This window comes from Oncorhynchus gorbuscha, linkage group LG18 (genome assembly GCF_021184085.1).
Source record: "Oncorhynchus gorbuscha isolate QuinsamMale2020 ecotype Even-year linkage group LG18, OgorEven_v1.0, whole genome shotgun sequence".
Taxonomy (NCBI): domain Eukaryota; kingdom Metazoa; phylum Chordata; class Actinopteri; order Salmoniformes; family Salmonidae; genus Oncorhynchus; species Oncorhynchus gorbuscha.
The window spans coordinates 48,048,667-48,057,176 of record NC_060190.1 but is presented as its reverse complement, the minus strand read 5'-3'; the positions used below and the strand labels follow the sequence as shown (position 1 = coordinate 48,057,176).

Genomic DNA, 8,510 nt, shown 5'->3' with positions numbered 1-8,510 from the left:
AACAAGCTAGCAACAGTGTGTCAATCACATCCCGCATCAAACTCAACAATGTCCGATCTTAGTCCTGATACATAAGAGCATTTCATTATTTGTATTTGTAAATGGGTTCCATTTTTGTAAATGGGACAATTCATGTATGAATGTGTTGCGCTCACTATAAATGTATTGCAGACATTCAGCATTCAGATTGATATTTGAAGGCAAATTTCCTGTGTCAGCCGAGACTGCATTTTGTAAACACTGTATATATCTGCTCAATCGGAAATTACCTTGGCATGTCTATTGCACAATCTATAGCTTCAGCAATACATATTGAATATAGCCCTTAGTCAAGCAATGAAGAAATCTGCAGGGTATGAGAATCCCATGCACTCCTGAGGGCATGATCAAACTATGCCCAACGGGGCTGAAAATTGGCATTTACACGCTCCCCATGTGCCCGCCTATAGCGGGCACATGGGGACACCCCACCACTAAGAGCATGTGTGCATCTGACACAATCGCTTACTGTCTTAGCCCCCTCAAAAATAAAGCAAAAAAATAAGCAGTCTCCTGCACTCCTCACCGATAAACGAATGGAAACTAATGGAAACAAAAACACATTTAGCAGATCCAATTCTGCTTGACCTACTCCAAACAGTACCCACTAGCTAAACCTGTTCCTATCAGCTGTCCGTAAAGCCCTGTGTGTCCCACCCCAGCTGGGGGTGAGGATCTGCGTGTGTGAGGCTGCTTCCAGCTGGGATGGGGGGTCGAGTTTACCCATTCACTCATCCAGGGTGACTAACGGGATAAACTCTGGGTCTGCCGACAGGACAGGGGGACACACTTGCACCCCTGTTTAAAGAAAGTATTAGAGGAGATGGATCTGCCTTAGATCCCATTGTTCCCCAGTATGTGTGCGTCCGTGCCAAGTGAGAACACAAGGCCAGTCACTTCATACAAAAAACACGTCTTTCAGGAATTCGTCTGATTTGGGCCTCAATAAATAGGCTGAGTCTCACATCGATCTGACAATAACGATACGCTCTGTGAGTAATTTCCCCAGTTCAGTTTTGTCAGACCATATGACATTTTCTGGGCCGGCGACTCTGAAAAGTAGAAGAGTAAATGTCCTCTCTTTTTATACCCGAAATGGAATCAAATTAAACCACAGTGGGGCGAGTGGGAGAAAAAGATTCAATTGTTCCTTTTGTCGCTCTCACAACTTCATAATCGAATTATAGCTGGCCACCCGCCAACCCCCACCACAGATAGCCCCCCAAATGGGCTCCCCCTGGCAGATATAGTAGCCACCTGACTTTTGTTTTGTAATTATATTATCCCGCTCTCTTTAGCGTGTCGTGGCTAATGGCTGAGCGGGCCAGTCCAGCTGCACATGCAGAAACAAAGCTGCTTATGGGGCCAGACAATAGGCTCGTGGAAAAGGGACGCCTGAAGGCGGTCGGCCAATGAGCACGCACCGCAGGGGGCCAACGGGGGGTTTTAGGGAAGGGTTAAGAGGGTTTGGGGTGTAGCTGGGGGGTGTCTATTTTTGTGGCCCTGTGGAGTGGCCTCATCAATGGGATGGTTGGTATAAGGACACATGGTCCAGATCACCAGAACGTTTAGGGCTTAGGTTCGAGGAAGGTTCAAGTGTGGCTCAATGTAACTTCCAAGCTGATGAGGGACCATGAAACTCAGAGTAACTTTCATTCTCTTGGAGGTCTATTTATCTTTCTGAACGCGCAATAATAAACAATATGATCAGCCTATTGTCCTCCCTACTCAAAACATCAAAAGTATTTGGAGAGAATGTCGGTGATGGGATGGTTGGGCCCACAAGTATTACATAAAGAGGTGAATGTGATATGTTATTCTCAAATCAATTGTAAAAAAACAAACAAACAAAAAGCTCTATTGCACATTGTAATAGCATCATTTCTGATACGTGATATATATAAAAGGGTTTGCAACTTGATTACAGTTGCACATGCAGAGTCTTTACAGACAAATTGCAACACCCAACCCCCCACCAACACACACACATGTAAGTGCTCTCTCCTCATTCCCAACCAGGGTATCAAGATTTCTCATAGGACTCCTGTCTGACAGATGGACACAGCCCCCTCTCCCTACTGTAACTGAAAACAGGAGCGCTGGGGATTCAGGAATAGGTTGTGTGTGTGTTTGTGTGTGTGTGTGTGGGGGGGGGGTTCAGCTTTCTGCAGCTGAAACTGCTGCCCTCTCAAGCAAACATACAAACATACCGACGCAAGGCAAGGTGAGGAGGGAGAGTCCTTAGGGGTCAATGTTAGGTCAGGTGAGAATACAAGTGCATCTGAGCCGCTAGCAGATAGTTACTGAACGAGAAAAAAGGGGGAAGAGGAAAGAAGTATGAGCCATCTGTCAGAAAAGTTCATAGTGCATGACCAACACCAAGGGGACTAAGGCACATGACAGCAATAATATCTACCTCTTTACCACTTGTGGAATAGGGATATTTCTCCCTCTTTAATGTTGCTCCAGTTATATTTTGCTCCAGATAAATCGAAATGTGTGAAAATTAAAGAGAACCAAAAAAATTATGAATTGGATGTGAGAAAAGTGGCAGCTTGTCTTCATATCTAAATGGCATATGTTTATTTATTATTTTTGTCTTGTTTTGTGTCACCCATAGTTTGCTTTTGAGTCTGCCAAAGTGAGGCTATTCCCACTCTGGGGAAGAGCAAGGCCTGGCTCAGTTATTTCCATTCTGGGTTGCAGGTGTGGAGTAGGACAGGCATTGACCCAGAGGGAGAGGGAGAGGAAGGGGGTGGTGGTGGTGGTGGAGGGGGGGGGGGGGGTCGGCTGGGGAGTGTGAGACACATCCATTGGGTGCACAGACAGTCCCCCCCATCCAACCCCTCACTCACCGCTCCCTCCTGCATGAGCACATGTGATTCTTTCTCTCATGGGGCAGTAGCACTTCCCTCCATCTCTCTCTACCTTTCCCTCACACAATCACACGCACACTGTGTATCTATTGAATGTCAAGTCTATACAGAGATGAACATACCCTTTAAAAGCATAATTGTAAAATAATTCACAGAATGAGGAAATAAAATGCTCTGTATAACCCACCTAATTAGAATCATTCTATTTCTATGGTATAACCTACCTACTTGTAGAGTTGGCTAAATTAGTAGGCCAACTTGCTACACAAATAACAGCCCACTTGTAGCTAGATGACCTGTCTCCATTCGGTTAGTTTGTTCTGTCTTTCACCTCAGGACGTCTCTATGCAGGCGCCGCGCCTGTCCCGTCTCGTGAGGGGTGTCTCTGGAGCCCTATTTAATTAGCGTAATTGGGTGCAATGAGCTCACGCCCGACGCCAATATCGGTTCAGCAAACGCGGATTTATGAATTACGGGGGAATGGCGCAAACACCTGCTCACGCGCAACTGCAAGCTGTCACAATCGGTTAAGCTCGCAGAGCATCTCACTCCGCGCTAAAGTTGCACTGCTTATTTGTTGATACAGACGGATAATGCAAATTTTACAAATAAAACTATTGCAACTATGAACATGTTCTAATGTAGTGGCGCAATAATGTTATGTGCCATAAGAGCTTAGGCCTGCAGGCTATCAATCTAATTAAAACGATTTTGTTTCACACACACACACACACACACACACACACACACACACACACACACACACACACACACACACACACACACACACACACACACACACACACACACACACACACACACACACAGAACTAGTGAACTTTTTCTGTTCATGACATTGGCCACGGGCCGGGCCACGCGCGCGCTCGAGCGCAGATGAATTGGATGCGAGAGGATGAGAGAGCGGGAGGAGGAGCCTGTCTGTCCGTTGGACGCTAAAACCCCGGGCCCCCGCGGAGTGAACTGCAGAGAGGCGTCACTCTGGGATGGAACACTGACAACTTGCGAAGGAGACGCAGGGGAGAAAGTTCAAGATTGAGTGCTTTAGGCTAGTTGAGATAGTAACCTGTAGGCTAAATCCGCTCAACAGCCAATAACAACTTACAGGAGGTCCTAGGGAGCGTTATTTCAAATATCAGGTAGGCCAACCTCATGTTTAATTTCGAATTAATGTCAATGTTTCTTTTCTCCAAAGATCATAGTCTATTTCGAATAGCATAGGCCCATTGGAATAGTAATAATTGACTATTCAAATATTTTAATAATATTTATGTGAAGTTGAATGTGAAATGTTGACCACTTCTAAATTGGTAGGGTAGCCTAGTAGGTTATTATTTGACATTTTCTAAATGTTGGGTTAGGCCCATGGGTTATTCGGCTAAGTAACGGGAATGAGGCATAGGCTACAGACAGATTAATTAGATAGGCTACAGACAGATTAATTAGATAGGCTACAGACAGATTAATTAGATAGGCTACAGACAGATTAATAAATAGTTATCAATTTAGGATTCTTAAGAACTGTGACATGATCATTAGGCACTAGGCTGCTGTTCTTAAAATGTGCCTGGCATAATCTTAAGGGGAAACGTTAACAGGTGTAAGCCTACTTAACGTGGCAATCAGCAGTTGAAACAATAACAAAGCCTTGTCCTCGCCCCTGTTTCTGTAAAAAGCTGAGGGATGGGGCTGGAGAAATGTAACCAATCTCAAATTCATAGACAGAGCTATGAATGCAAGGACTGAGCATCTATGATATCAAAATGATAGTTTTAACCATGTTTTGAAGCTATAGAGTGTTTGTTTACATTTACTTTGTTTACAAACATTGGAGTTAAACAAACATATATTTTGGGCTCTGAAGGGGTGTGGCAGTTGAACTAAGCTCATGAGGCATGTATAACTTATATTCTTCAAGAATCAATGGGTACATATCATTCATTTATAAATCCAAAGAATGGCTGTGGCAACTGCAGATTTTCCCTTTAAATCGAAACAGGGATTATTTATCCAAAGACAGCCTAAACCTGGGTTACCCCACCTGGTCAGCCTGCTTCAGAATCACTTTGGTCATCAGCTTGTTCCTAAAATGGTCATAATCATTGCTGACATAGCTGGGAAATATCTCAATAAAGAAACAACATATTTATGATATTAGGCTAATAATTGTATGAAAGTAGTTTATGCTATAGGTTATCATTCACCAAACTAAATTATGGTGTGGAATAAAAATCAATGACACACACAAAATTGTGGACAAATCACTTAAAACCTAGTTTCAAATAGGCCTATAGATCTGGGATCGGCAACAGACATTTTTCTTTCTCCCCAAATGTTTTTTTGCCTCAACAAAAAAAAAGATTTAAAGTTTTTGGTCTGTACAATCACCAGGAATTCACCAAAGTATTCCCACGAATATAAACAGAGACGTGATTGTGTCTCAATATAAATGAAGGTAATTATTGTTATTTTCAAATATATATATATTTGAGCTTAGTTGTGGTCAATTTGCATTGTGCAAATTATTTTCCAACCCCCCCGAACATCCACTTCGACAAAAATCGACCCATGGCCGAATCTAGTTGCCTACCCCTGCTATAGAGGATCTAATAGGCTAAATTAAGATCATTTTCTAGAACTCCCCAAATAGATCATTTATGGGCAAACATACAGTGAAAACTCCTAGTGAAATCTAGCCTATCATCGCCATAATCATAAAAACAATTTGTTGCACAGTTATGAATAGATTTTTCTGAGTTCCCTGTTACTGATCCGGGAATGTAGTCTAACCTTGAGTTAATCCCATGTTGCCGCTTCATCCATGGAGGGAGCAAATCCCGCAATGGCCCAGATTGAGAGTGCATCCCGGTGTCCGCCACAACCTAAAAGCGAGGAATTACAGAGTTTTGAAGTCCCCCGAGATCAAGTCTCCCCTCGGATTAAAATAATCCTTGTAGACTACACACGCTGTTTGCAGACAAACAGATTACATATGAAAGCAGCATGTTTCATGAAAATCTTAAAACATAAAATCCCTAAAATATTCAAAGAACCTCCAAAGCATTGCACCAAACCGGTAATCAAAGGCCTTAGCTTAGACAATTGATTGTGGCTTAGACAGTAGATTGTAGAGTAAGCAGGCTAAGGCTAGTCCTGACCTAATCTCTCATGAACAGACAACATAAACATAAAACTAAATTACGTGAGATTTTGTTCTGGGTCAAGCGAGATCAGTCCTGATCTAGCGCTCACCTTGAGGCTACTACAGTAGGCCACACAAGGTCATTAAAACTCATTAGGCTGTGGGATAAAACTGCTATAAATAGACTGGTCTGGTCCTCAAGACCAGCTTGGGTCAATGTCCCAGCATCAGTAGGTCTATCAGTAGAAAACCTACTTTCAATTCACATCAGCTTTGGACAGGATAGACAAAACAAGTCAAAGGGTAAAGTTGTGATGAGCCTCGTTTTCTTAGTACAAAATATTTGATAAAAAGTGTATATGTTAAGGTCAGAACTATTGCTAATGTTGGTGTGTTGTTTCCAGGAGACCATGATGGCCAATTCGTACGGAAGGCCCAGCGAGGGGGCGGAGCTAGTCAGCTCTCTGGAGTGGATGGATGATGACGTGAGTTCCCCAGACGTAGACAAGCCAATCAAAGCGCAGCGCTACAGACCAGGCGGAATGGGCCACCTGGGCAGGGAGCTGGGCAGCGAGGATATGGAGGAGGATGAGGAGGAGGAGGAAGAGGAGGGCCAGGGAGACGGGAATGCTCCCAAACGCCGAGGGCCCAAAAGGAAAAGGATGACCAAAGCCCGGCAGGAACGCTTCAAGGCGCGACGTGTGAAGGCTAACGCCCGGGAGCGCTCAAGGATGCACGGGCTGAACGACGCGCTGGAGAACCTGCGCAGCATCATGCCCTGCCACTCCAAGACTCAGAAATTGTCCAAAATCGAGACTCTGCGGCTGGCGCGCAACTACATCTGTGCCCTGTCTGAAGCCCTGGAAGGGGACCAGTCCACGGAGAGCAGGGCCTTCATGGATACCCTGTGTGAAGGCCTCTCCCAGCCTACCAGCAACTTGGTGGCTGGCTGTCTGCAGCTCGGGCCTGGGGGTTTTGTTGAGGAGAGGCCTGAGGACAGGAATGGGGGGAGAGGAGGGCCCACAGTCCTGGGAGGGGTGGGGATGGCTGTTAGACCAATCAGCTACTCCTCCCCCGGCCTGCCCAGCCCACCCTATGGCACATTGGACTCCGCCCACCTGCTCCATTTGAGGGGAATGAAAGGAGGGGCTTACGAGAGCCACTCGCCTAATGACTGTAACACCCCTCCCTACGATGGCCCCCCAACACCCCCGCTCAGCATCGGCAATAACCTGGTGCCCAAGCAGTCCTCTCCCCACTACCTCCCCCTCACCACTACCCCCCCTCCTCCATGGGCCTGTACCAGAGCGCCCGCTATGAGCTTCCCCTGGAGATGCCCTATGACTCGTACCACCCTCCTCACATGGCACCCCCGCAGATGGGAACTGTCTATGGGGATTAAGGGCCAGAGAGGACAGATGGGGCAGATGTTACAATCTCCAACAACACAACAATCACCCTGCCCCAACTGGCTTCATCTTAACCTATGACTGAGGTGTTTGGAGAAATCAGACTTTGGTACTGAACACTGTGAAAGCAGCCCATCGTTGTGAACAACTGGGTAGTGCTGTTGTGGACTGTTGTTTACATTTGTGTACTGTAAAGGTTAGGGCTCAACACTCTCAAAGTCTGCTCATTATTGACTTTAAACCAGTTGTTTGCTGCGGTTGTTTCTGAATGCTGATTAGGTTAAAAGGCACCCACAATTTGACCATTTCCATGACCATTTCCTATTCCTAGTTCCTATTGGTGGAAAGTCTGTCTTGAAGAAGGACTTCAGCTTGACTGCTATGACCACATTATGACCACATTATGACCACATTATGACCACATTATGAGCACATTATGAGCACTTCTGACCAGCACTGGGAACATGAAACAGATCATTCACATTAATGCATTATACATTTATTTATTATCTTATTTAATATTTATATGAACTGCTGTTAGTAATGCTGTGTTTATTCGTTTTATATGTGTTTGGTCTTGGCCTTCTCTATTTGTGCTGTCCTTGTTACATTGGTGACGGACTCTGACAGTGTATCTGTTATCTCTCTGTGTCCATTTCTCCTTTGTTGTGTGTTCTTTCCTGTTTCACACTGAAAAGAGATTCTCATATAATATTGCTAGTGTAATGTTGCTGATGACCAAGGGGAAAACTGCCCATTACGAAATGAGAAATGTCTGCTGTTGTAATGAATAGAACAAATATAAATTCCAAAATGTGATTGAAGTTGAACTATCAGCCAGGTGGATCTTATTAATGGACATTCCTAGATCAAATATACTGTATGTATATGTTGTATAATATTCTGTCCAGACACTTTCTCCATTGCCAAATATGTTCCTTTAAATGTACAAATGTTCCTCGAGCTGAAAATATTTGGATTGTATTTTTTAACAAACATTTTATGAATTAAAACAATGTAAACTTA

The 8,510-nt window shown here is 44.4% G+C and overlaps 1 pseudogene; it reads left to right on the top strand.

The window, feature by feature from the left end:
* The first annotated feature begins 3,911 nt into the window (after window positions 1-3,911).
* Window positions 3,912-8,510, top strand: LOC124003922 (annotated as a pseudogene).